At 46.2% G+C, this 26,928-nt stretch overlaps 1 protein-coding gene and 1 pseudogene across 1 annotated transcript in view; both read right to left on the bottom strand.

The window, feature by feature from the left end:
• The window catches only part of LOC146822332 (uncharacterized), a 39,094-nt gene extending 12,543 nt beyond the window's left edge, over nucleotides 1-26,551 (bottom strand). The window contains exon 1 of the mRNA XM_085613418.1: nucleotides 26,417-26,551. The gene's annotated coding sequence lies outside the window, so the exon portion shown is untranslated. The remainder of the gene's footprint in view (nucleotides 1-26,416) is intronic.
• On the bottom strand, nucleotides 12,638-13,551 carry LOC146822333 (alpha-1D adrenergic receptor pseudogene; annotated as a pseudogene).
• Nucleotides 26,552-26,928: the final 377 nt, after the last annotated feature.

Here is a 26,928-nt window from a genome sequence, read left to right as displayed (position 1 = left end):
GTAAAGGAAATTTCCTCTAGTATACTATAAGACATTTGTAATTTTCTGGATCATTGCTCCAAATCCAGTAGGGATTCATCTAAGAACTCCCACATATGGTTGAGCCCGCCATGGTGCTATCCACCTATAATGGTGCAGACAAATGCCCACGATGAAGCATGCCACGATAAGTTGTGGGTGAGACGTCCATTCCAAAAGCTCTTTTTAATTTGTGCAAGGGAATGACCACCACCAGTTGAGACTCGGATGCATGTATGTGTTTAGTATCAAGAAACAACTCCTTGTCTGGGAGTGAAAGGAGCGCCATAGTGGTAAGGAGGCCAAGAAACCTAAAGGCTCAGCTTAGCCTTTTGAAAATCTGGGAGAGGACGCTGACAATGGAGGGGAGAAGATTGGCCCTGGAGGAGAAGATGGTCAAGCTGGGGATCAAACCCCAAGGACATAATGCCAGAAATAAAGAGTAGAGGTGTGCCTAAATATGTAGAGGGGGTGACATTGATAAGTGGCTGCCATCCCATGAGAGAGCTCTTAGAATGAGATGGGTGAGTACACAACATTCAGGGTCCTTACTGTGGGAACTCATTCCAACTGTAGGAAAAGGGGGGCTGCTGCCACTACAGACTGAGGTGGCAGAGACTTACACAAACATGAAGAATGCAGTCATTGAGTTCATTCTCTCACCCCAGGAGAGTACAGACAAACGTGTAAGGCCACAAAAGGGAGCAACACAGACATGAGTTGATTTTGTAGATGCCTCTGTGAAGTCACTGGATGGCTAAATTAAGGGTAACAAGGTGAATATCTATGAGTTCTTGTACAACTTAATGGTTAAAGAACACATAATTACCAACTATTCTTCAGAGAAGTTACACCAGCATCAGGTAGATTCCGAGTTGTACAGCCCTAGAGAGCTGGGGGAAATAACTGATGAGCAGGTACGCACTAGGGTACGGTAACACAAGGAGAGGGAAGTGATCATGGCCCTTTAACACTAAAATTATTTAGAGGGAAAGGGCCCAGCGAGAGACGATAATTCCTCTACAAATAAAGCACCCAAGGAGCCTCATCACTAGAATGACACGAGAAAGTATAGCAAAATTGGCTGATTTTCCACAGAATTTAACACTAGAAAATTTGATGGTACCTAATTTAGAGAGGTGTGAAAATATAATCAACCAAGTGGTTGGTTCAGTGCCTTAGAGGTAAGGTAAAGAAACTGTAACCGGGACCAAAAAGAATGTGGATAACCACGTAAAAAGAAAGGAATGGTTCAGCAAGGAATGTATGAAATTAAAGAGATAATATTGAAAGGGGAGAGAAGTCTCAAATCAAAGTATGACTTTGAAAGTTATAGTAATCTTGTGAAACTAAGGAAAATTATACAAAACACTTAACCGGAATCAGAAAAGAAAACATAAAGAGAAATTTTGGAGAAATTTTATGGAAGCAATAGAAACAAAAAATGCAAGAAAGTTCTGTAAGCTAATAAAGGAAGGCTCAGGCAAATCTTAGGGGGCAATGTATTGCGTGGTGGAGGAAGCCACATGGGAGGAGTATCTGGAGGGAATTTATGGCACAAGGAAAGAACCAGTGGAAAGAAGCAGAAACCACTGTGTAGTGGTGGAGGATGACATTAGAGCACACCTCACAATAGGGATTATAAAATGCATTATATCAAAATGAAATCCGACCCGTGCAGCTGGTCCAGATAATCTTGCAGCCATTATGATAAAGACCCGTTCGGAGTGGTGGGCCAACCTTTTTTCTCTCACATGTTCTCCTTCATACTAGACACAGGTCAATTTCCAGACAGTTGGAAAGGTGCTATTAAAAGATCCATCCCTAAGAGAGGAGATATAAGGTCCCCAAAAAACTACAGGATGATTAATCTTCTAAATGTGGGAGAAAAGGCTTTCTCAAAAACCATTCTACTGAAAGATTGGGTTCAAATGAAATCACTAGTTCCCCCAGAGCAAGGTGGCTTTAAGGAGGGTCACTCCACAAATCGACCACCGTTTCACCCTTTGGTCCACTGCACGGAAGTCGGTCGTGCAGAGAAAGAGGTTGTTTTGCTGTTTCATAGACTTCCGTGCAGCCTTTGATCTGGTTGACCGGAACCGCTAATGGGAAACTATGACAAAATATGATATTCCAAAGGGAATTTTGATCCTTATACAGGAGCTACATAAACATAATTTGGCCGGGGTCAATGTGGAAACAGAGGGGACATTAACACAGAGAACAGAACAAAAGTGGACTAAGTCAGGGTTGGGCGCTGGCCCCATTGCTCTTCTCCATATCTGTAACGAACCTCCCCAAGGCCCTGGTAGTGGTTAGAGGTGATGGCCCTAGAATGAGCGGTAAACACACATCATGCCTTCTGTATGCAGACAATCTTGTAATCTTAGATGAGACAGAGGTAAGACTGCAGAGAAAATTGGATGCGTTCAGGGATTACTATAACCACAAACCGCTAATGGTTAATATGGACAAAACTACAGTGTTGTGTTTTGGTAAAAAAAAGTAGACAAGTTTAGCTGGAACCAGGGAACGACAAAACCGGGAATCGTTAATGATTATGAATATCTAGGAGTTTGGTTCGAAAGGTTCCTGAACTTGCGTACCCACTTGGAGGCTTTATAGGAGAGGTCCTTTGCTTCGATGAGCGGATTGAGAAAATTCACCCGTGACTGTAGGGGTATATGGCATAGACGAGTCTTGAAAGCTTTCTTGGCCAGGATACCGCCACAACTGCAATACAGAGCCAAATTACTCTGCATTAGTGGTAAAAGCGGGTGGGATGCCTAGCCAGGGAAATGCACGAAGACCATAATGTCTTTACGAGGGTCCCCCATGATACAGGCCATCAGATTAGAAGCGGGTATGACCTTCTGGAATATATTGGCCCAGATGGCTCTAACAAGATTCTGTAAAAGACTGGGCCAGGGAGAGGAACAGAAAGTTTCCCACTGGTGTAGAAATGAAAGCCAACAAAGTGAATTAAAATGGGACAAAGAGGCCAAAAAAATCTGAAGTCTGTCTGTAGGGATATTAAGGTGGGGTTATGTCTTCAGACCTTGCAAGTAGAAGTCTCTATGGGCGAGTTGAGATGATTGGGGAGTGAAATATCTTGGTAAAAGGACAGGAAGCATTTGAGGGGGGGGGAGGGATATCTGTACAATCTATGTCATACTCCTGGCAGAAGGGTATTTGGTTTCAGTATCTGGATATTTTACCAAATCGCTCTCCTAGGTGTGAATTATTATATTATGGTGTCACACCCTACTATGAAAATGAGAAAACAAAAAAGGAAATGTTCCAGCGTGACAAGATCTTTATATGTGGGCCCCATACAAATGTGACATTTTGTACATATTAGTGGATTGCCTTAAAGTATGGCCCTTGCGGATATTGAGCTTTCGCCCATTATTTTTTAAATACGGAATTACAAAATCAAGCACAGGCTGTTGAGCATCTTACTGAGATATTCAACCTGGATATTGCAATTGCTATTGGAAGGTTTGTGATTGCAGTTAAAAAGGTCATGCCCGGATAAATAAGATGAATTAGATACCTAGGTAAATTATTATTGTGGTTATATTACGAAAAGAAGTTGTATAAACAGAACTGAGAAGTCTAAACGTTGTTTGTATCCTGGTTTTGAATGTGAAACTCCAAATGTAAAAATGTATATGCTAACTTAATGATAGGCGAGGCAACTAAAAACAGGACCTGTATGAATAGGCGATTTTAAAATTGGCACTCTAACAATTTTGTAATAACTTTTTTAACTATATTGAGCATGAGGGAGTATTTAAATATTAGGGCTTTTTAAAAAAATATATATTGGTGTTAAAATATGAATTTTGTCGTTGAAATTTTAAACACTGCAATGTTTATTATTTAAAATGTTAAATTGTTTATAATAAGGTTTTTATGTGTGTAACTGTGTTGTTTAAAGACCAACGATCTAAAAAAACATATCTTCGACTGACTGACACTAAAGCCACATTAGTTTCCCAGGGTGCTAAGGAAGTGGAAGCTTTGGCTCACTGGCCTGCCAATATGGTAAAGTACGGGCAGTGGCAAGAAATTAACAGGGTGGAAGTTCAGGCCTTGAGGGATACATATGAAAGCATAACCATGGTTATGGCCAAGCTGGTTTCCCCAAGCCAGATCTTACCAGATGAGGTACATGAGACAGTCAACTCTGACAATGTGACAAAGTCCCATCCCATAGCTGTGGTAGACTTTGAGTGGGGGAGGGGTGTTCTGGAACACAGAAAGTAGCTGTTTCCCCTGCCATCCCAGTGGAGTTTCTATTAGGCAACAACTGGAAACATCTGCCAGGGCAGAGGTGGAGAGTAGGGGTTACTGGCCCTAAGAAAGTAGCTGTGTCCCCTGCTATACCAGTGGAGTGCCTATTGGGCAACGACTGGAAACATCTGCCTGGGCGGAGGTGCAGAGAAGGGACTTAACCCCTTCAGTGCCCATGACGAGATAGTCTCGTCATGGAGGGCGGTTGCGCTGTGCCCATGACGAGACTATCTCGTCATGAACCCCGCCCGCTAATGAAACGCCCGGCACAGGGCATGGAAAGGGCAGGGCACAGAAGGCCTTAAGGCAAAGGCAAGGGATTGCTGATCCAGAAACAGTGGACCCTATCCCTGGTACCAAGAGGAAGGGCAGGAAGCCTGGCAAGGCTTCTGCAAGAAAGCTTGGAGCCAGAAGCAGCCTAGTCCTCAGGGGCCTGTGAAGAGGAGGGTGCCGCCTGGAGAGATATATCTGACCTGCAGAACTCCAAGAAGCAGGTGGTCCTTCCAGCAGAGAATGCTTGAGCCAGGGACAGGAGACTTGTCCCACTCTTGAAGGACGGAGACAGTTGGCTGTCAAACAAGAGGAAGTAGAGGGCAGTGGTACACATAAAGTATATTGGGAGGCGGAAATCCTGTACAGTGAGGCAAGGGACCCCCACCCACCAACAACCAGGAGAGTTGTGGCCCCCCTACAGTACAGAGAGTTCCTCCTAAACCTGGCCCATGATATACCCTTAGCTGGACATTTGGGACAGATCCAAACATGGGACAGCTTGATAAAACATTTTATTGCCCCCGAATGGCAGATGGAGCACTTCCATGCTTTTCACATAGATGTGACAATGAAGCATTTACATTGCTTTGGCTCTAGATGAAAGGAAGTTGTTAGCACAGATTTTGTTGGTGTTACAGCCAGAGCTAAATATGAGCCGGTTGTTTCTGGTGCTTGTCACCAGCACTTATTGTCAACACTGGTGCTTCTGACAATAACCCACATGGTGGCGCTGTTGGCCTAATTTAGAAATTATCAAGACAACAGTTATTGATTAGTTCTATATGCATTAAATTAACTGATATCTGTCACCCAAGCCCTTTCTATAGCTTTGGGAACCTGGTATAGTAAGAATGTTGGTACTTGCAGGAGTGTGCTGGTTAGTAAATGTGTTAGCAGGTCATTGGCAGCGCTGGCAGAGAAACAGATGGTGCAAGCTGCAGTGGTATCCTGGCTAGGGCGTTGGCACTTCTGTTTTTTACAAGTTAAGCACGGTTTACTGCACAATGGCACTTTCACAGAAGTGTGAAAGCGACCCCTGCTCTTCTTTTCAGTGTTGTATATTTGCTAACTCCATGTGACAGCAATAAAACCTCAGAGGACACATTTCCAGGCAGGTTAATTTCAAAATGAATAAGCGCCCTTGGAAGAGAGCACCTGACCTTTGACCTGGTCTTTGAATGCAGAGCAAATGTGACGAGCAAACAACAGTGGTGCATTCCCAGGTTAACTTTCTGACACTCCCCAAGAAAGAGAAGGAGGCAGGGGTGAGGGAGAGGAGGCAGGGGTGAGGGAGAGGCAGCAGAGAGAGGGAGGCAGAAGGAAGGGGTAGCAGAACAGCTGTCGAGGGTCAGCTCCTCAATTAAGTCAGAGAGCGTCAACCTTCTGATTTAAATGCTCCCCATGCCCCGGAGATGAAAAATAAAAATAAAGTTAATTTATTACCATTTTATTTTTCAATAACCCCGCCCCTCGTCAGTGTCAAGACTGGTGCAGGCCGCTGCTGACTGGCAGCAGCAGAAAGAAGTTATCGGCAGAGCACCTTAAGCTTACAGTGCGCATGTCTCTTGGCCTGGCTGTCTTGCAACGGCCAGCCAGACATGAGCACTTTAAACCTCTGAAGGCGATGGGACAGCACGCACTATCGGATCCAAGCGCTGCGCTCATGCCGATTAGCAGCATGAGCAGCGCCAGGATTGGTTAGTGGAGTTATCTAGGGCCCGCTCTGGAGGAGAGAAGGACAACAGACCAAAGAGAGGACGTGCAGCAAGGTAAGGGTGGTTCATTTCCTCTTTTTATGTTTTAAATGTATTTCATGTATGTATACTAAATTGCCAACGTGCATCATTACATTACCGTTTTAAAGTTGCAATAATGTAATGCATGTCAGCAATTTGTAGATGGAATATTGCGCCACATGCACCCATCACCCATTTGCCCCCCCCACACACCCCCACCGTATATGGCAGCCACCTCAATTGTAGCAGTACAGCCCAGTTTCACTGGTCACAGGCATGAGACCCTCCGGGAGTGGGGGAGGGGTCATGGAAAAGGCAATAAATCCCTAGATAGATAGATAGATAGATAGATAGATAGATAGATAGATAGATAGATAGATAGATAGATAGATAGATAGATAGATAGATAGATAGATAGATAGATAGATAGATAGATAGATAGATAGATAGATAGATAGATAGATAGATAGATAGATAGATAGATAGATAGATAGATAGATAGATAGATAGATAGATAGATAGATAGATAGATAGATAGATAGATAGATAGATAGATAGATAGATAGATAGATAGATAGATAGATAGATAGATAGATAGATAGATAGATAGATAGATAGATAGATAGTAGTTTTGTCTATTTAGCGCAAACTCCACCCGAAGGTACTGCTGCGCTTTATATGAGCGCCAGTTCACACAAGTATACCTTCATTTTTAGGTCGAGCTTCAATCGACCTGTTATATCTCGTCTGTGGGGTTTGGTAAACCCAGTGATTGCCATTGATTACTATCTGTGGCATTCAGAAATGCTGGCTTCTTATTGGTGCATTTCTGTAGAAGTCCCTCCATTGTGTGTTTAGCTCTCTTTCCGGCAATTTCACTCAGACAGCATTTTGGTTGGCCATCACACAGTACAGCACGTGATGGTTTCTCTTCCCTCCTCCCATCTGGCTATTGCAGGTCGTGAGTTTTCTTTTTTATATGCAGCCTGCACTCCGACAGGTTTCCATGGAGTGCTGGCGAGCATTTGAGTCATTGCACCCCCTCCTACTCCTCCTGGTTTTATTTGCAGCCTATACTCAGACCGGTTTCCGTGGAGCGCAGCACTCGTATCGCAACTTCTAAAACACCCGGCTTTATCTCCCTCCCCCACCCGCCCCATTGCTGCTTCAACTCGCTCCCAAGAAACCAATCTGCAGCCTTTCCTGGCATTTTGCGCACAACCTCGAGCCTCCAGATGGTTCCCGAGTGGCCAGCATACAGCTCGCTATAGCAGTTCCCCGCACCAGCCCCGCAAATGAATGTGGTCGCAAGCAGTGCATTTGAAAGACCCGCTTTGCCGAGCAACGCGTAATTGGAGAAAAGGCAGTTTGGTGGGTTACTCATCTCGCTCCCCCACCTGCACTCAGTTTCATCTCACTCACCTGGCCTCTTGTGGCTGGGGCTCCTGTCCCTCCCGCCACGTTAGCACTGCCTCAGACAGAGTCACACAACGTGTTCCATAAAGGCTTCGAGACACCGCGATTCTTCCTCAGACCTTGTCACCTGACGTGTACCTACAAGGCTTTGAGACACCAGAATTATGTCTTGGACCTGGTCATGTGATGCCTTCCATAAAGGCCTCGAGACACTATAAATCTGCCCAATAGGCTGTGGCAATAAAAAGTGTTTGTCAATCATCAAAAGGCTTTATTACAAATAGAGTGTTCTCGTTACGGTCGGTCCTACTGCGTCCGTTTTTCCATCTTTCTCGTTTTGCAGTAATCCGGAACAACAGGTCATTGCTGCAGTGCGAGCTGAAGGCTTCAGGAAGAAGGTAGGCAGGGATCGGCTGAGCGGCAACCGGGCTCAGGCGCACCCAGTGAGTTTGGACTTATTGATTTACACATGCGCAGCTGTGTCTGACCCAAGGCTGTACTGCTTCACTCCTAACCACAACTGCTTGACTGGCACCACACATGGGGCAGCAAGACGGCAAAACAACTCCCACATATGATACGCCTGGGACTCCCACGCTTCCTTGCTGCACGTCACGCATGACACAAAAACACTTCCCAATGACAAAGAGCCGACTAGAAACCCTCGCCTTTCTAACCAAGCACAGCCAGGGGAGAGTGTGCTACCTGTGGTCCTTTGAAAACACTTAACAGCCCCGTCAGGGGTACGAAGCGCTTTGTACATACAAAGACAGGACAGTACTCATGGGTGGGGGCTTTGTTAGAGACGTTAACATATAGTAGAGCTTTGGGAAGCACTATACATCACCTTTGGAGAACTGGAGAGGCACAGTGCATGGAAGGCAGTGACGTAGCTACCAGTAGTGCAGCAGGTGGACTGGCACCAGAGCCCAGCTTTCACTACCAAACTCCTTGCTTGCATTGGAGCCCATGGTGCTCTTGCTACACCACTGCAGGGCTGTAGAGATGGGTGGATAAATGCTGCCTGGCAGGCGGCAGCTGAATAGTTGGATGTGAAGTGTGGGGAAGATGTCTTTCTAAACCCTTCCCTCTGACTCTTCCCCCCACATCCAGTTTACTCATCCCAAGCCTCCTCCTCCTGCTATGACCACCAAAAAAAAGAGGAAAAAAAGTCTAAATCTTTCCCTCTTCTATCCCTCCACTATCCTTTTCAATACAAATAAGAGACTAACATACTAACTCACCACTAATCCTTTATGGGTTCCGTAGTAGTCTGCTATTCACCGACAAAGGGCTTTGAGGCTTCGTCAGGGGTAGTAAGCGCTATATAAATGGAATTACAATACAATACAATACAATACTTTCTCTTTCTGGTTGAACAGTGAGCCAAGTACGACCCTGCAACTGCAGGAAGCGGCTCTCCTGCGCTGCAGTTCAATGAGATGGTTAAAAAGTCAGAAGTAGAGTTTTCGTCCGTCTAGTGTGGATAGTTTCTGTGCACAGCGAAGCATTTCATCTGAGCTCAGGTCAAGTAAACATTAAACAATGTTGGACTCTTCATTAAGACGCATGCTTAGATTTGCCGAGATTCATTTTTAGGTCTTGCCTGAGCCAACGTGCATGCGCTGCTCTGTGAGGCTTCTAGTAAGGACTTTAAACTGGGAACACACGGTTGTGCTTTTTTTTCATCCCCCGCTATTGGCCTTTGCGTGCGTCTTTCTAAGAAAGACAGCACGCAATTGGCTAAAGGCAGTTGCATGTCCCGCCTTCTCTCCAAATGTTAACTCCCCTGGCCTAGGGAGCTCGGGAGCAAGCAGCAGCGCGGCCGGATGCCAGCTGCATTCCTGACATTCCTTTGCGGTTGCGCTTGTTTTCTTTTATAGTGGTCTATCGGCGTGACATCTTCAGAGCGCGGGTCGGTTGACAATCTGCTTGGTACATGTAACATAACAATGTCCTGTTTAAGTTACACACAGAGTTCCGCATCTACATCGCTACAGTCCTTCCTCATAAATCTTTCATTAATTTGACATAATTTGCTTCTCACATTTACCAGCTGAGGCAAAGGAAGCACAGACTGGCATGCATCTATGCAGATTGATCGGGCTGCAATGTGGGAGCTGTTCGTGGTGCTGGTGTATACGTGCAATCGCTCTTCAAAGCATTTCTGGAGCAGAAAGGAACGAATTAAGCCCGCTTTTGTATTTCCCACACACATCAACCCGGACCAGTGCTTGTAGCTAAAATCTGGTACTGTATGGTGTATAGTAATTCAATTCCAATACGATAGAATTCAATACACTGACGTCTGCCTTGGTGTGGACACTGCAGTGAGATCTACCTGGCAGTGCACAAGGGCAGCCCCTCACCCCTTGTGCAGCAGTGATGTCAGCACGGACCTAGCCCATTTCCTCTCCTCCCACACAGTGAGCATTGACTCAGCTCCGGGCTGCGATGCCAGGGAGCGAGTCGCATAGGTCACGGCAGGCCCTAGCCTACCATTGATTTGTTTGTATGGTCGATACGGTGCCTCCCTGCCCCCTCAACCCGGCAGAGGAACGGAGAGAGGGAACAGAGCTTTCTTGCACCCAGGACTGTGTGCCCCCTCTCCCGAGCAGCAATGCTTTAGCCAGGCCCGTCTTTCGTTTTCCCCGGAAGGGACCTTTCTTGATGCTGCTATGGATTCTTGGTGTGTGCTGTACAGGATAGCTGATCTGGGAAATGTGTCCTCTCTGTCTCTCCGCACCGGCCGGGAAGCCTCTCTCAGGGCAGGTGTTGTCACAGCTCTCAACTGCCATTAACTTCTGTCCTCACTGACGTTCTAACGGATTAGAACGCACGTAAGGGGAGAGAGAGTGCGCAGTGGAATGAAAAGGTAGAACATCCACGTGATGGGCCCAAGAGAGCCATGGTGTCCGACCTCCCTCGTTCCTCATTACTTTTAACAAGGCCATGTCAGGTGTTGTGGTGTTAACCCAGTTCTACTAGAGAGAGGACGGAAGCCAGCCCCCAGCTCCAGGAACCACTGGGCGCTTATGGCAACAACTAAACAGCTTGTTTGCAAACGTACGGCTAGGCCAATCTGGGGAGGGAGTGACCTTGTGCTTTAGGATTTATAAATATTGAAAATGGTTGCCAAGAAGTGCTAGAGCAGTGAGGTGGACCTAATCACTGCATCAGTTTGGTCAACATCAACATTGCGATCTACCACCAGCCTCAAGTATAATCTACGGTGAAAGCACACACTATAGCCCAGTTACAACGCATAAACCCGGCACCCTGATTAGAACAAGTAACTATTTCACACACACAGCTGAGCAAGGACAAGAAGTTAGCCAATATGAATTGCACTCAAACATAGCTGAACTAGCACATCTCTTGTCAAATCAGGGATTAGCGCTAACTAACTTAGAGGACTCAACTGCGAGCATACGTGTGGAAACTACACAGGAGACAAAAGTAGAAGTAGACGGAAACGAGTGCGAGGAGTTCATCGCCTCATGGGAAAGCAAACCTACGGAAGACATACATGTGGAAACCGGGGAGGGCCAGGGACAGGAAGAAGGAAACAAACAGACGCTAAGTCCAAACCACGCGGAAGAAAAAGACAAAATCTATGACCACGGAACCAAAGCTCAACCAATCCCAGCGGTAATACCTGGAGAAATACCTGAAACAAGCATTGAAATTGCAATAGGTCTCGCCTTTGATTAAGTTAAAGCCATTTGCTTTGCTAACAGTATTGTATAGCAACGCAAATGGCTTTAACTTAATTAAAGACAAGACCTATTGCATTTTTAATGCTTGTTTACTAGCTGTTCAGAAGTTTTCCTTTGGAACGTATGTAGGTAGCTACGGTAAAACAAGCCTTTGCAACAGGTAAAATCGTGTAAAGAACAAAAGAAAAGTTGTCAAGGAGGCCCTCTTCAATCCCCACTGGGTTCACCACTACCCTTGGGTTCGGGAGCAGCGTGCTGCCCGGCGTTAAGTGCTTCAATGCCTTGTCTGGAGTGGCAAGCGCTATGAATTCAATCGCGATATTGATAGCAATTATTGCACGCTAATCCAGATGGACACACGATGAAACAAAACACGAACATGTTGAAGCACTGATGCGCACGTGCACACACGGATAATTGATTACTCCAGCCAGGCTGACTGAGCGCAGTGAGGCTGGCAGGGAGATGTTCGGACGAAACGGACATGCAACTGGCTGACCTAAAGGCGGATATATAGATGAAATGACACAACTGGACGACAGAGGGACATAAAAGGACGAGTGAGTGGTTGAACAGATTGAGTGACGAATTAAGACAGGTTGATCACCAAACAAATAACTAGAAATTAGATGGAAGGATAGCTGCAGAGAGAGAGGGACACGAAAGATGGATAGGGGATCAGACAAACAGATGAATGGATGGACAGATGAAGAGACGGACAGACAGATGAAGAGTTGTACAAAGAGCTCTTCAGCTCGCACAAGGACATTAAAATAGTATCTACATTAATACACATGTGAAAGAGACAGCCTATAGATGTTACACGGTGCCAATTCGGTGTTTCACTTGTCAAAATTAATTGGGGATGTTTGACCCATTTTGCTGAAAGGGAGGCTGGCGCGATTGAAAATGGCACAGTGATGCCCGTTTGTAGGGTTCAATGGACGCACACCACACTCATTGATGTTTGCCACAGATAGAATTTAAAACCGTAAACCACTGAAACCGCCTTGTGTTTTTAATGTGATTTGGAATGGTTTAATGCATCGCCTGTGTAATTTGCACCTGTATGTTAAAGTCCCGTCACTTTGTGGAAGGTGGATAAAGAGAGCGTCCACAGGTGGCAGCTGCACGCGCGCGCCTTGCGCTCCTCCCAGCCGCGCAGGGCAGCAGGTATCACCTACCTAGCAGCAGCACGAAGAAGAAGGGAAATCAGCAGAGGATGGCCAGCGTCTTGGCCGCCTTCTTCCCGCGGGGGAACTTGAGCAGGCGAACGGAGAGCGAGCTGCGGAAGGTGTGGCTGGCCTTGGCACGGGACAGTGACTCCTTCAGCACGCTGCAGCAGTGGATGCGCAGCACCACCTCCATGAACTTGCTGCGCTCCTTCTTGACGCCCGCCTCCAGGCTGCGCGTGGTCCGGCGGCCCACCACGTAGATCTGGAAGTACATGACCAAGATCACAAGGAGCGGCAGGTAGAAGGAGCAGAGCGACGAGAAGAGGACATAGCCAGGCTCCTCGGTGATTCTGCACATGCTCTCATCCGGCAGAGGGGGCTCCTTTCAGCCCAGCAGGGGCCCGATGGAGAGATAACCATGGAAGAGAGCCAGAGGAGAACGAGGATCACCACGGCCTTGCACTCCATCAGCTCCGTCATTATGGCCGAGTACTTGAGCGAGTACTTGACCCCGATGTACCCATCTATGGAGATGATGGACGCCGTGCAGCACATGACGTCCACCGCCACCCAGACGTTGCAGAAGATGTGCCCGAAGGCCCAGAAGCCCAGCACCTCCAGGGTGACCGAGAAGGGCAGCACCGTGGTGCTGAGCGGCAGGTCGGCCATGGCCAGGTTGATGATGAAGTAGTTGGTGACCGTCTGCAGGTGCCGGTTGATGACCAGAATGTTGCCCACAATGGCGAAGAGGATGAAGACGGCCAGGAAGATGCCCACCCCGATGGCCTGCGGGTCCAGGGGCAGCAGGGACCCGAGGGCGCCGTTGTTCTCCGAGGCATTTCCGGCCTGGGAGGATTGGTCGGGCACCATGCAGCTCCCATTCACGCTGGCATTCCCAAAATCGGCAAAAGCCATTTTAACATGGTCAGGAGAAATTCGGTTCCAGGCGAATGTTCGGTTGGGTGGCAGGCATCCTTGCTGCCCTGCCCCCTCCCCGCTAGCAGAAGTTGGGTATCGAGGTCCGCGGATCGGTAGACGCAAAAGTGCGCACAGAAGACGGCTTCATTGCGCATCCATCACAGAGCTGCTACTCGACCAGTTAGTTGACAAACTGCAGTAACCCCCTGGGTGACTCGCCATGTCCTCCTGAGACTTTGGGATTACCTGCTTTCAACTGGTGGCATCGCCCGGCAGAGGGAGAATCCTTTCTCTGTGTGAGCATCACTCGAAGCGCAAACAGCCCAACACTAGCTGTGCCAGGCCCTCCCTCCCCGAGCTAGCACATGGCAGCAAGTGCACCTCACAGCAGCGGCTCTTCATTGCTCTGTGCCCTCTGCCCCTCCCTTGATTCCTTCTCCCTAGTGTCTGCCAGCAAAAGATGGTCCAAAAACACAGAAGGGAAGCTGTCTCCTCAACTCCAACCCACCTCCCTCCCCAAAGTCCTCCCTTCTCCTCTCGCTGCCACTTAGTGCTTGAGGTGCAGAGTGGGTGAAGTATCTGCCACAGCCGCTAGAGGGCGGAGAAGATCAACTTTTCGCTCTTTACATCTTAAGCGGAAGATACTAATTTTAGACCGTGTTGGTACTTAGAAGTTCCACGTAGCATCCGGCGCAGACTTCCTCTGCTGAAGGCGCTCACCTGCTGAAAGTTTTTATAACACACAGGCCTCGAAAAAGAGCAGCTCTTTAAAGAATGAACAACCCTCGTAATGATGCATGTTACAGGATGCAACACGTGTTTTGCATAATTTATGGTCTGTCTTGTAAAAAAGATCAGACTGTTTCAATAAAACAAGTGATGCAGATTAGAAAAATCGATCCCACGGCACTGCGAATCTCCAAACAGAGCCACCTTAATCCCTGCCCGGGTCCTGATGTGAACTTTGACCCTTGTTGCATCTGGCATCAATTATCCGGGGGTCGCTGAAGCCCTTTGAGGCTGCCCCATGGAAGTAAAAACTCACCCGTCTGCGGGATGACAGGCCCGTTCAGACTTAATTTACTCCGTACACAGACAGCGAGGATCCCTGAAGACACTTGCATGCATTTCTCAATAATGCAAAACTATCCAGGGGCGTTAACATCCAGCAGAAACGCTGCGGGGTGGCACACGGTCTCGGTGCATGTAAACTAAGGATAACAAGAAAACCAAGCGCTCGTCATTCCCGCTGTTTATTTTTGCATCGCGCTTTCACTTTAAAGTGAAAGCGAGATGCAAAAATAAACACGCAGCGCCATGTCTCCTTTTTTGTCTGGCCCAATTAGAGAGCCGGACTGGAGCGTGCAAGGCAGCATGACGAAGCTTCCAATAAGAAACTTCGTCACGACAGCCGTAATGCAGGCGATCCAGTCCTGATGGGCCGGGCAAAAACGCCAAAGGGAGGCAACGAAAAACCCTCCTTTCCAATGGGAAGCCAGCGTTTGCCATAAACGCTGAAGCGACCCAATAGAAATGAGGGGCGGGGCTTGGAGTCCCCTTCTGAAACTCCTCATCGACAATAAATTTCGCCGAGCGAGCTGCGCATGTGACATCGAAAACAATAACAAGCATTGGCATAGCCAATAGGTCTCGCCTTTGGGACCTTATAAGTGTTTAGCCATGCAACAGTTGCATAACAAAATACTTATAAGGTCCCAAAAGCGAGACCTATTGGCTATGCAAAGCGGCAGTGCGACCGCAAAAGTGAAAGTAATCGCGGTAAAGCGCATGCACTATAGCTCTAGGCTGGCCTGGTAGCACTTTTTGTAGCCCTCTCAATAAGTCTCACCAGACCAGCGCATGCGCTGGGTCAGGCGAGACCTAAAAATGGGCAAACAGAATGAATTCCATCAATACTGCAGGCACTGTAAATGTCGACAGCAATGCTGATAATGCAGTTGGACAAACTAGATATACAGATAGACCTAATGAACATCATTGCATCATACATAGCTGGAATAAATACAAAACTTGAAGATTTAACAAAGTTAATAAAAAGAGTACATCAGTTTACTCACCACAGGAATCAAGTTGCACATGTGGACCTATATTAGATAAATTAGGTTTCTTACCAACAATAATCTTTGTTTAAACAAGCGCTTGGTTTTACCGTCCGTGAACTTAGAGCCCGTGAATATATCAAAAATAGAGGAAAATATAATTCAAAATAATGCACAGGCCCCCGCAAGAATAAACCAAGAGCGAAAGAGAGAACTGCAAGTTCCTATTACTGAGACGGAGGAAGTGATACAAACTAATCAGAGCGTCATTACTGAGCAACCAGAAAAACTGAGGCCACAATCTAGAAGGCAAAAAAAGAAGGAAAGAAAGGCAAGAAACATGGCAAATGAACTTAAACCCCATGAAGTTAAAAAAGTATAATCCATCTTTGTCACATCAACAGCAGATGAACACCAGAAGGAACACCATCCTGAACCAACACAGGATATTGCTACAAGAAATGCAAACGCTCTCAATAAAGAAAGTACAGACACAATTAAAGAAAGAGTGGAAGCCCCCAGAAATTATATCAATAAGACAATCACAAGGGAAACCGAGGATTGCTCGCAAGAATCACCCAAATGCCCACAATAAAACTAAGTCAGTCGAACATCACATAGTTGTAAAAGTAAAGCACGAAGACAGCTAGATCACATAATGAACTAAACATTGCAGCTAATAGTAATAAGCCTGGAAAACATGATCTGTCTTTATCGACCTGGCTATAAAAAAACGAAAATAAAACGAAGGAGAAATCGGGTAAGACGATCAAGAGGATAATTTAAACACGTCAAAACGGGGAGTTACAATAAAGCAAGCTACTCTGTCAAGCACTCAATAACAGAGGGCGGATCCAGTAATAACCAGTAAACCTACTGACACCAATGATTGGAAATCTGTTGTAAGGACAATTACATATGCAGAGAAAGTAAATACAACTTCCTTAACTCGTCATCTAGTAAAAGAAGAGGGCACCCAATGTACTCTAGCATCACCTCAAAATCTTAAACAAACCAAGCAGCAATGTCCCTGTAACGGTCAACTAAGTATCTGCTATCCCAACCAAGTCAAAACTCAGATTAAGAGAATGGAGGACAAAGATATTAGAATAGGAAAGACAACCAGTGCCCAGGTAGATCACCAGCTAATATGGTCCCCGGAATATGAAACGCAGGGAAATTGTGATATTTTAAATAGAGGCAATATCTCGAAACTCATGGCTGAAATTCAGGAACTAAAACACATAAAATCATCAGATCTTGCAGCAGTCCAATTTCTACCAGGAGAAAGCAACACAACAAAAGAACGAACATTAACAACATGGCAGACACCGGAGTTAGCACAGCTAATACTAAGCAGCTCTGATCAATTTTCCGCCTGGGGCATTCCATTAAAAGAACCAATAAAACCGCGTTATCCATGCCCACTGATAGAAATTGAACAGCAGGACACGAAAAGGATAATAAATCATAAGACACCTCCTGCACAGGTATATTCAATTCTACATAATGTAAAGGGCAGGAGTGATAAAGCCCAGACCCCGGATGCATCAGTTTATCTCACTTTTCCATTCACCCCAGACCCTTCCTCTCACACCCCTACAGAACACATAGTTGTCTCATAACAACAGTGCTCCCACGCAAACGTAGGTCATAGCACGCCCCGTCCTGTAGAGGGGCGGGAAGACCCCTATGATGAAGCATGACACCAAGGGCCCTTTTGGTGTGTGAGGGTTATTTTAAACAACTAGTGTGTACTCTCCACCACTGTGGGGAAATATACTTATTTTTGGGAGATTCTTACATACACATTTACTTGTGGGTGGATCACTATGTTTACGGATCAGTAAAAGGAACAGATGGGGAGAATGAACAAAATCAAGATCAATGGAACTGGCTGACCAGTATATTGAACAACCAAAGTGTCTGACATAAGAGAGCTATGGCTACCACCTCTGAAACAAATGCAATACACATGGTATCTTTGAAAATAGCAGGAGCCAGGCGATTGCTTGATGAAGGCCTCCCACTTAAGGAGTGGGCAGATTGTGATATTCTAGCCCTACAGGAAACTTGGTCACATGAAGAAATTCCGATAGCGGGTTACACCCACTATAGAGCAGCTGCGGAAAAATGCAAGATTTATTGCAGGGCAATAGGAGGATTGATTGTATATGTATTAACAGCTTTAAAAATAGCAACGGAACAGTTGAAATCTCCGGATTCCAGTATACAAATTGTAAATTTCTCAGATCAACATTCAAGTACAGGCAAAACGATATAGTAATCAATTACTACACACAACCGAAGGCTCAAATAAAAAAGGAGAAAAATGCCCTTTTAATTAAAACAATATCAAGACTACGTTGTAGTGAGCCGACCTGGAATTTAATAGTAACAGGAGATTTCAACTCAAATTTGATATTCACGCCGGACGAAGATGAAATCTTAACACTAGATAACTCATTTTGGTGTGTACCACAGCAACATCGCACAGGGATTTATCGTATGAACCGCATTGGTCAGCAACTAGTTACAGATATTGAATTCCAAGGTATGCGGGTCCTTAACAGCAGAAACTACGAAGATCGCCCTCCGGAAAAGACGTATTACGGTCCAAGGGCTCATTCAACGATAGATTTCACACTTATAACCCTTCCCTTTGTTACCAACATTAGCTCACTTTTACATAGAGTTTACCACCTTGAGTGATCACTCAATACAGCACGTCATCTTTAACCTAAACACACCAAGATATCAACTTACAAACGCCCCAGAAGGTGAAATTACCTCAATTAATTTAAAACGTTTGAAATGGACACATACAAACACAATAGATTTGTTTTTAACAATAAATAATCTCTTGGCAGAACAAACAACAGAACTCATTAATAGAATACAAGCTTGGTCGCAATTTTTAAATAAATTAGCAGAAACAATGAAAGTCTCAGAAATCAGGGTTAAAAGATATGAACAGACAAAAAATCTACTGAAAGATCTGCAAATGCTAAAGAAAGAACTAAGAAAAGCGCAAAGGAAACTGCGACTGGATAAATCCAAGGGGTTATGCTGGAAAACATTTCAACAACTGAGAACACAACTCAAAAAAAGAATAGGGGAATTTAAAAAACTGGAAGCAGAGAGTTTCTGGTCTAAACTAATCTACAATGTAAGACATTCAAATCTCAACAAATTTTGGCAGACATTAAACAACCTGTTGAGACCTCGAAACGCCTTAACATCGTACATACTAGAGCAGGAATGGGGTAGCTTCCTCAGGGATAAATTTAAAGAACAACAACTCCATGGCATAGACAAATGCCAATTGCCGACTGTGAAGCGGACTATCGAGAATGAACTGAAATCACAACCCAATCAATCGATGTACACAACAGAAGAAATAACAAACCTAATAAAGAAAGACAAAAGTGACGGCGCACCTGGCCCGAACGGCATTTCCCAGGCTACTTTTAAATATGACTCGGAGTACTGGAGCTCGATCCTAGGGAAACTCTATATTGACGTTGAACTTAACAATCAAATCCCTGAAACTTGGCAGGGATAAATCATTACTCCTATTTACAAAGGAGGTGACAGATCCAGTCCAAACAATTATAGGCTAATCGCCTTACAGGATGATGAAGCCAAATATTTTGCCTCACTAATTCTTAAAGACCTAGCTGACGGGTCAAGAGAATGTAATCTAAAACCAAAAAAATCAAACCGGATTTAGGAAGGGCATCGGAACTATCACAAACATTCTGTCCATTTCAATTATTGCTGAAAGATGCAAAAGCAGAAAACAGGATCTTTACCCATGTTACATCGACCTAAAAGCTGCATTTGACAGTGTAGACCGGAAACTCATGTGGTCTAAATTAAAATCCTGGGGTATACCAGACAGAATATTGAAGGGTCTACTGCTGTTTTATACAGATACCTGGGTACGCGTGAAGCTTGCAAATGGAGCTAGAATATCCAGAAAAGTGTATACCAACACGGGACTGAAGCAGGGGTGCGAACTGGCTCCGGACCTATATAATTTATTCATCTCAGACCTTTCGAGAAAGCTAGACGGAATTAATTCACACTCACCGAAGTTGGGAAAAGTACAATTGTCGCATCTCCCCTACGCAGATGATATCGTTCTTTTAAGCTTGACACACGTAGGCCTGACAAGACTACTAAATGAACTTTCTGAATTTCTGTCGGTAAATAATCTGGAACTAAATGTTTCAAAAACCAAATCTATGCTTATTATAAATCGAACGGCCTCAATTTGTAACATTAGGTTAAAAGATAATCTACAGGAGAAAGTATCATGCTACAAATATTTGGGATTTTATATCGATGATAAATTATCATCATTTGGAGACCAGAAAAAATATATGAGGCGGCGAGCAGGGGCACTAACATTTGCCCTGAAAACACTTGCAAAGAAACTGGAGGGACCGTCTTTGAAACCATTATTAACAACAATTTCAGCTAAAGCACTGCCAACACTATCATACGCCAGTGCTGCAATGCACGGGAAGGATTCAGATACCCTAAACAATCTAATGACGAGTATTTACAAAAAAGGTTCTTCAGCTCCCGAAGACTGCATCTCCAGCACAGATGCACCTGGAGTTCGGGCTAATGAACGAAACACTGGGCAGACTCTACACATACATAAAAGTATGGTACCAAATAAAAGAAAACGTAGAGGAAAATAGTCTTAACGAATCCTTATGGCAGGAAATGGAACAGTATAAACACTCGTCAGCCTACAAATTTTTGGAACATGCGTTAAAGGTTACCTGCACGAATGAGTTTTGGAATAAACAAATGCCTTCCCAAACATTCAAATTAACACTAAATAAGGCTGCAAAGTTCCACTCTCTGCTGGTTGATAAAGACATTTTTTCTACAAGAATTCATTCATGGACAGTGATCAACACTTATAAAACACTGAAACAAGCGGCCTATTTGGACTCCACTTTCTCTATTTATGTAAAAAGAAAATTAATAACATTAAGGTTTGGACAGTTCCCTACTCTTGTGGATGCCCCTCATTGGATATATAGAGAAAACAAAAATTGTCAGCACTGTGGCTATACAAAGGAAGATTTGATTCATCTTGTATGCCACTGTAAGATACTGCAACTAGCACGAACCACAATATTACGGCGAGCATTCCTGGACAGAGGCATAAAGTCATGCAAACAGCTATCCTAAGAGGACTGGATTCCGCCGACCCCCAAATGAACTGTAAACTGATTACATTTTTACGTATTCATGAACAAGAACTGAAAGCTAAATCTGAGCAATGATGAAACATGAAGTATATTGATAATTACATAAATGTTTAAGATGTTTTTAGAGAAATTTAATTTTTACGCAATTTGCTCTTTTTTTAAATAGTGGTTATAATATTGTTATGGTTTTAATTAACTGAACAATAAATAAATAAAACCTAAAAAACACTGCCAGACGCATGAATGTTTTGCAAAGGTTTCTGCCAGGGTTAATGGTGGGGTTGTCTTTCACAAACGCGTCCAGCATGTACGACTTGTCAGGAAAGAGACCAGCGCTATAAAATACATTCTGTCCTAGTAAAACAGGCCATGGGAAAAGGGCGCGATTGAAACCGTTCCTACCTTCCCAAATACACGGCTTCCATTTTCCACATCTCGTTAACCTTTATGCTCCATACAACAGCTTTATTGTTGCAGGTTTGCTTTTTATTCAGTTTGTACTTTAAACAAAAGTGTTGAAATTTGGGGTATCCTACTGTCATACTTGTTGAACGAGTGACATAGTACCGTTTATTCGTAATTTTTCAACGATTTCTATTAGCTGATAAGAGCAATTGTTTATCTTTAATACAGTCAGAGAACTTTTTGTGCACATTGATCGACCAAAGGTCTGTCATCGCCTTCGAATATTCTTAAATACAGTTTTTTGTAACAACCCTCAACATTGCGGCTGCACATCAAATAACTAGAGGAGGGCCAGCCAATACATTAACAGAGAGTTGAGAGCCAGATCTGGCTCCAAGAGCCCATGCAGAAGCCGATTCTTGAGAATAATTGCCATGCTAATCATGCAACAAACATAATTTTAGAACATGGTAATGTCTTTTAAAATTAAAAAAAGTGTATTTCTTTAAAACATGCAATGGTTTTACCTTATTACAACAGATTATATCCCTGCATTTATTTAAAGTAGGAGTTTTTAGGTCTCGCCTGAGCCAGGGCATGCGCTGAACTGGCAAGACTTTTAGTAAGTGGGCTTTAAAAATCCGACCACACGCTTTAGCTTGTGGCCTAAAGCTTGCGGTTACGCGCACAGGCGCCATCTGGCTTTCCTCTCTCGTCATGGCTCATTAAGCCAGACGTGCCTCCTTGTTGTTCCATGGAGCATTGTGCACTTTCTGCATTTTGCCTCTGGCAACTGAGTTCTTCGGACAGCTTTTTTTACTTTCTGCTCCATCGAAGTGCACTAACGACATAGAAACAAAAGTGGCTCCTTAAACGTTTCACAGGCAAAATACTACTGATTCGATTAAGATACAATGTCGCCATTATCCTGAAATAATTTTTGTTTCGATAAATTCATGCTCTGCTCAAATAAATAGGCTTGCAACGACCCCTTCTATCCACTGGGTGTCACAGCTACCTTAAGAATAATAGTGCTGCAGGAAACTTGTTTGATCGTGCACTTAAATATTTGAATACAACTGCAAAATAAGAGACGGTTTCAACAGTGGAAAATGCATTCTATATTTGTTTTTTCTGATGTACTAATTTATTGGTTATGCAAATCGAATACCTAGGTTTATGCCCAAGTTAGTTTTTGCTTAACCTGAATGTGAGTAACACCCTATATTAACACATTTTTATTTAAGTTTTTGTAAAGCGCTGTCTTTTGACGTTTTGCCGCTTTCTAGCACTAACTGTAGGGAACGGGGCAATTTTCGGTTAATGTATAGTTACTTCTTTTGGATGAGGTCGGAGTGTATCTGACAGGATGATCACCGAGAGGCCCTGTCCTTCTTGAGGAGAGGGGGAATGAGGGTGGGGAGGGGGCGGGAAGGCTGCATTATATAGACTTGTTTTTAGGTTTGTGTGCAATGTAAAGGTGTAAATATGTGAAAACGAGCTGTTTGGTGCTCTGCGCCAACTACATTTTCCTACTTCCAGGCCCACATGGCACCTTCTAAGGTATCTGAATCCTCTTTCAGATGGACCCTAAGCATGATATTGTACAGAACCTCGCAATCGAGGTGTACCTGCTACAATAACAAGCATTGGCATAGCCAATAGGTCTCGCCTTTGGGACCTTATAAGTGATTAGCCATGCAACAGTTGATGTCGCACCAAGGATATTGTGCTGGATAACTAAACACTTATAAGGCCCCAAAGGCGAGACCTATTGGCTATGCCAATGCTTGTTAAACGTGCACTTAGGAACATACCTGCCCCCGGGGTGATGACAATGCTCTTATGCTAAGCGACTAGTCTTGGGTACTGTGTATGTTGCATAGATTCTTATTATAGATGGAGCAACATTATCAGCTACTAAACCAAACACACAAATGTTTTTTGTAAGGGGGCATCCCAACCTCACATATTGGAAAGTGCTCTCATGTAGGATAATTGACAAAAAAGGAGGCTGGTGAAATGAAGTCTTTGACTACGATCACACAATTTGGTCTAGCAGGGAAGCCGGGATTAAACAATTGCAGTTTCACACTGAAATTCAGCCACTAGTTGGGTTTCTCTGACATCAACGTTTAATGCCTTGTCCTTAATTCTTGGGAGATGAGATTAGAGCATCAGCCACAGGGAGAACCTCATTTTATTTTTTGCTGTGTTACCACAGAGCACTTTAAAAATGCAACCTTTTGGCACACTTCTGTCTCGATTTGTGGGGGTCATTAGTTACCATACAAAGTGAGAGTTAAGTGCATAAAAAAGCAACATTGTTAAAGTGTTTCTGTGACCAATGTCCTGTTTGGGGTGTGATGGTCCGTGGCATTAACTCAAAGGCATGTACAATTAGCTTCTTACTAGGACAGAGTTTCACGACTTGAGTTGTGGCAGTCGCCGCAAGTCTTTTGGTCGGCCCCTCTTTTCTGCGATTTTCACAAGGTGTCACACACCTGTCCTGCATCGCAAACCCGTTGTCATTATGTCTTGGACAGGCGTGCGCAGGCAACAACACCTAATTCAACATTTCACAGAGTGTGGGCAAAGGACAGCGGTTAAGTGGAAACAAGCATTGGTATAGCCAATAGGTCTCGCCTTTGGGACCTTATAAGTGTTTAGCCATGCAACAGTTAATGTTGTTGCACCAAGGATATTGTGCTGCATAACTAAATAAGGTCCCAAAAGCGAGACCTATTGGCTATGCCAATGCTTGTTTTGTAATAGCCACATCTGATGCTGAGACCAGAGTGGCGGGTAAGAAGACTGCAATGTGCAGAGCTTCGTTCAGTCGCATGTCATTTTGCAAACGAGCCCATCAGCCGTCCAGCTGCAGCCAACACTTCAAGCAATGACGCTAAAGCAGACATTTGTAATAAGTGGCATCTGCTTGTACGTCTCCCTCTCACAGCAGCTTTAAAGAGGCTAAGACGTCTGCCACTGCAGAGGGCAGCATTGGTGTCTGCTCCCGCACCGTGCTGCAGAGGGCAGCATTGGTGTCTGCTCCCGCACCGTGCTGCAGAGGGCAGCATTGGTGTCTGCTCCCGCACCGTGCTGCAGAGGGCAGCATTGGTGTCTGCTCCTGCACCGTGCTGCAGAGGGCAGCATTGGTGTCTGCTCCCGCACCGTGTTGCAGAGGGCAGCATTGGTGTCTGCTCCCGCACCGTGCTGCAGAGGGCAGCATTGGTGTCTGCTCTTGCACCGTGCTGTAGAGGGCAGCATTGGTGTCTGCTCCCGCACCGTGCTGCAGAGGGCAGCATTGGTGTCTGCTCCCGCACCGTGTTGCAGAGGGCAGCATTGGTGTCTGCTCCCGCACCGTGCTGCAGAGGGCAGCATTGGTGTCTGCTCCCGCACCGTGCTGCAGAGGGCAGCATTGGTGTCTGCTCCTGCACCGTGCTGCAGAGGGCAGCATTGGTGTCTGCTCCCGCACCGTGCTGCAGAGGGCAGCATTGGTGTCTGCTCCTGCACTGTGCTGCAGAGGGCAGCATTGGTGTCTGCTCCCGCACCGTGCTGCAGAGGGCAACATTGGTGTCTGCTCCCGCACCGTGCTGCAGAGGGCAGCATTGGTGTCTGCTCCCGCCCCGTGCTGCAGAGGGCAGCATTGGTGTCTGCTCCTGCACCGTGCTGCAGAGGGCAGCATTGGTGAGGGCAGCATTGGTGTCTGCTCCTGCACCGTGCTGCAGAGGGCAGCATTGGTGTCTGCTCCCGCACCGTGCTGCAGAGGGCAGCATTGGTGTCTGCTCCCGCACCGTGCTGCAGAGGGCAGCATTGGTGTCTGCTCCTGCACCGTGCTGCAGAGGGCAGCATTGGTGTCTGCTCCCGCACCGTGCTGCAGAGGGCAGCATTGGTGTCTGCTTCCGCACCGTGCTGCAGAGGGCAGCATTGGTGTCTGCTCCCGCACCGTGCTGCAGAGAGCAGCATTGGTGTCTGCTCCCGCACCGTGCTGCAGAGAGCAGCATTGGTGTCTGCTCCCGCACCGTGCTGCAGAGGGCAGCATTGGTGTCTGCTCCCGCACCGTGCTGCAGAGGGCAGCATTGGTGTCTGCTCCAGCACCGTGATGCAGAGGGCAGCATTGGTGTCTGCTCCCGCACCGTGATGCAGAGGGCAGCATTGGTGTCTGCTCCCGCACCGTGATGCAGAGGGCAGCATTGGTGTCTGCTCCCGCACCGTGATGCAGAGGGCAGCATTGGTGTCTGCTCCCGCACCGTGATGCAGAGGGCAGCATTGGTGTCTGCTCCCGCACCATGCTGCAGAGGGCAGCGTTGGTGTCTGCTCCTGCACCGTGCTGCAGAGGGCAGCATTGGTGTCAGCTCCCGCACCGTGCTGCAGAGGGCAGCATTGGTGTCTGCTCCCGCACCGTGCTGCAGAGGGCTGCATTGGTGTCTACTCCTGCACCGTGCTGCAGAGGGCAGCATTGGTGTCAGCTACCGCACCGTGCTGCAGAGGGCAGCATTGGTGTCTGCTCCTGCACCGTGCTGCAGAGGGTAGCATTGGTGTCTGCTCCCGCACCGTGCTGCAGAGGGCAGCATTGGTGTCTGCTCCTGCACCGTGCTGCAGAGGGCAGCATTGGTGTCTGCTCCCGCACCGTGCTGCAGAGGGCAGCATTGGTGTCTGCTCCCCCACCGTGCTGCAGAGGGCAGCATTGGTGTCTGCTCCTGCACTGTGCTGCAGAGGGCAGCATTGGTGTCTGCTCCTGCACCGTGCTGCAGATGGCAGCATTGGTGTCTGCTCCTGCACCATGCTGCAGAGGGCAGCATTGGTGTCTGCTCCCGCACCGTGCTGCAGAGCTTTCCAGAACTGTTTCTACGCACTGAAGTGTGCTTGCTTTCTTTCTAAGAGATACAGATGGCTGTTATCTTTAATACTTATATGGTCCCAAAGGCGAGACCGATTGCATTGTAAATGCTTGTTTTGTGACAGGCACGGGGAGGGTAAGTGATTTGCCCAGAATCACAGGATGTGGAACAGGCGCCGAGACTGGACCTGGTTTCCCACTTCCAGAGTCGGCAGCTCAGGCACTCCCACAATTGCACCGCAAACAGAAGGAGGGAACAGAACCCCTCACTCAGTACCTTCCCCGGCTCCATTTATTTTCCCACACTGGCAACTCACCTGCAGGAGATCACACGGCGCGCGCACTTCACGCAGCACTTCGGGATGAAAATAAGTGAACTGTCTGCGTCTGGCATCCAGGGCTGTTGGAGTCGCCCCGCCATTACCAGTGACGTCAGCGGCGCTTCATCCAGTGGGGGTGGTCAGCCGGGGGCGCCCCAGAGCCCCCTCCAATCACCTCCACCGGAACCGATGATGAGAGATTGCAGGACGGAGAGATAAGGGGCGGAGCCTACAAACATGCTTCTTTTCTTAAAAAGCACAGAATCCAGGTATAGGCGTTTAGATGTCATTATAGATACAATGTATACATTAAGGCAGATCTTCTAACACGCCCCCAGCCCCCCTCACACTCTGATTGACAGGCGTGAGTGAGCCCGGGTCATTTCGAAAGGAGAAACAGAGATATGTTCGGCGGCTGCTCGGGGGAACAGAGACAAGAAAAGCTGAAAACAGACCCCAGAGAACGCTTCCGAGGGCGGATATTTTACCCTCTCACAGCTGCAGCTCTG

The sequence above is a fragment of the Triturus cristatus genome, chromosome 6, assembly GCF_964204655.1.
Source record: "Triturus cristatus chromosome 6, aTriCri1.1, whole genome shotgun sequence".
Taxonomy (NCBI): Eukaryota; Metazoa; Chordata; class Amphibia; order Caudata; family Salamandridae; genus Triturus; species Triturus cristatus.
This window is presented reverse-complemented; position numbering and strand designations above follow the sequence as displayed.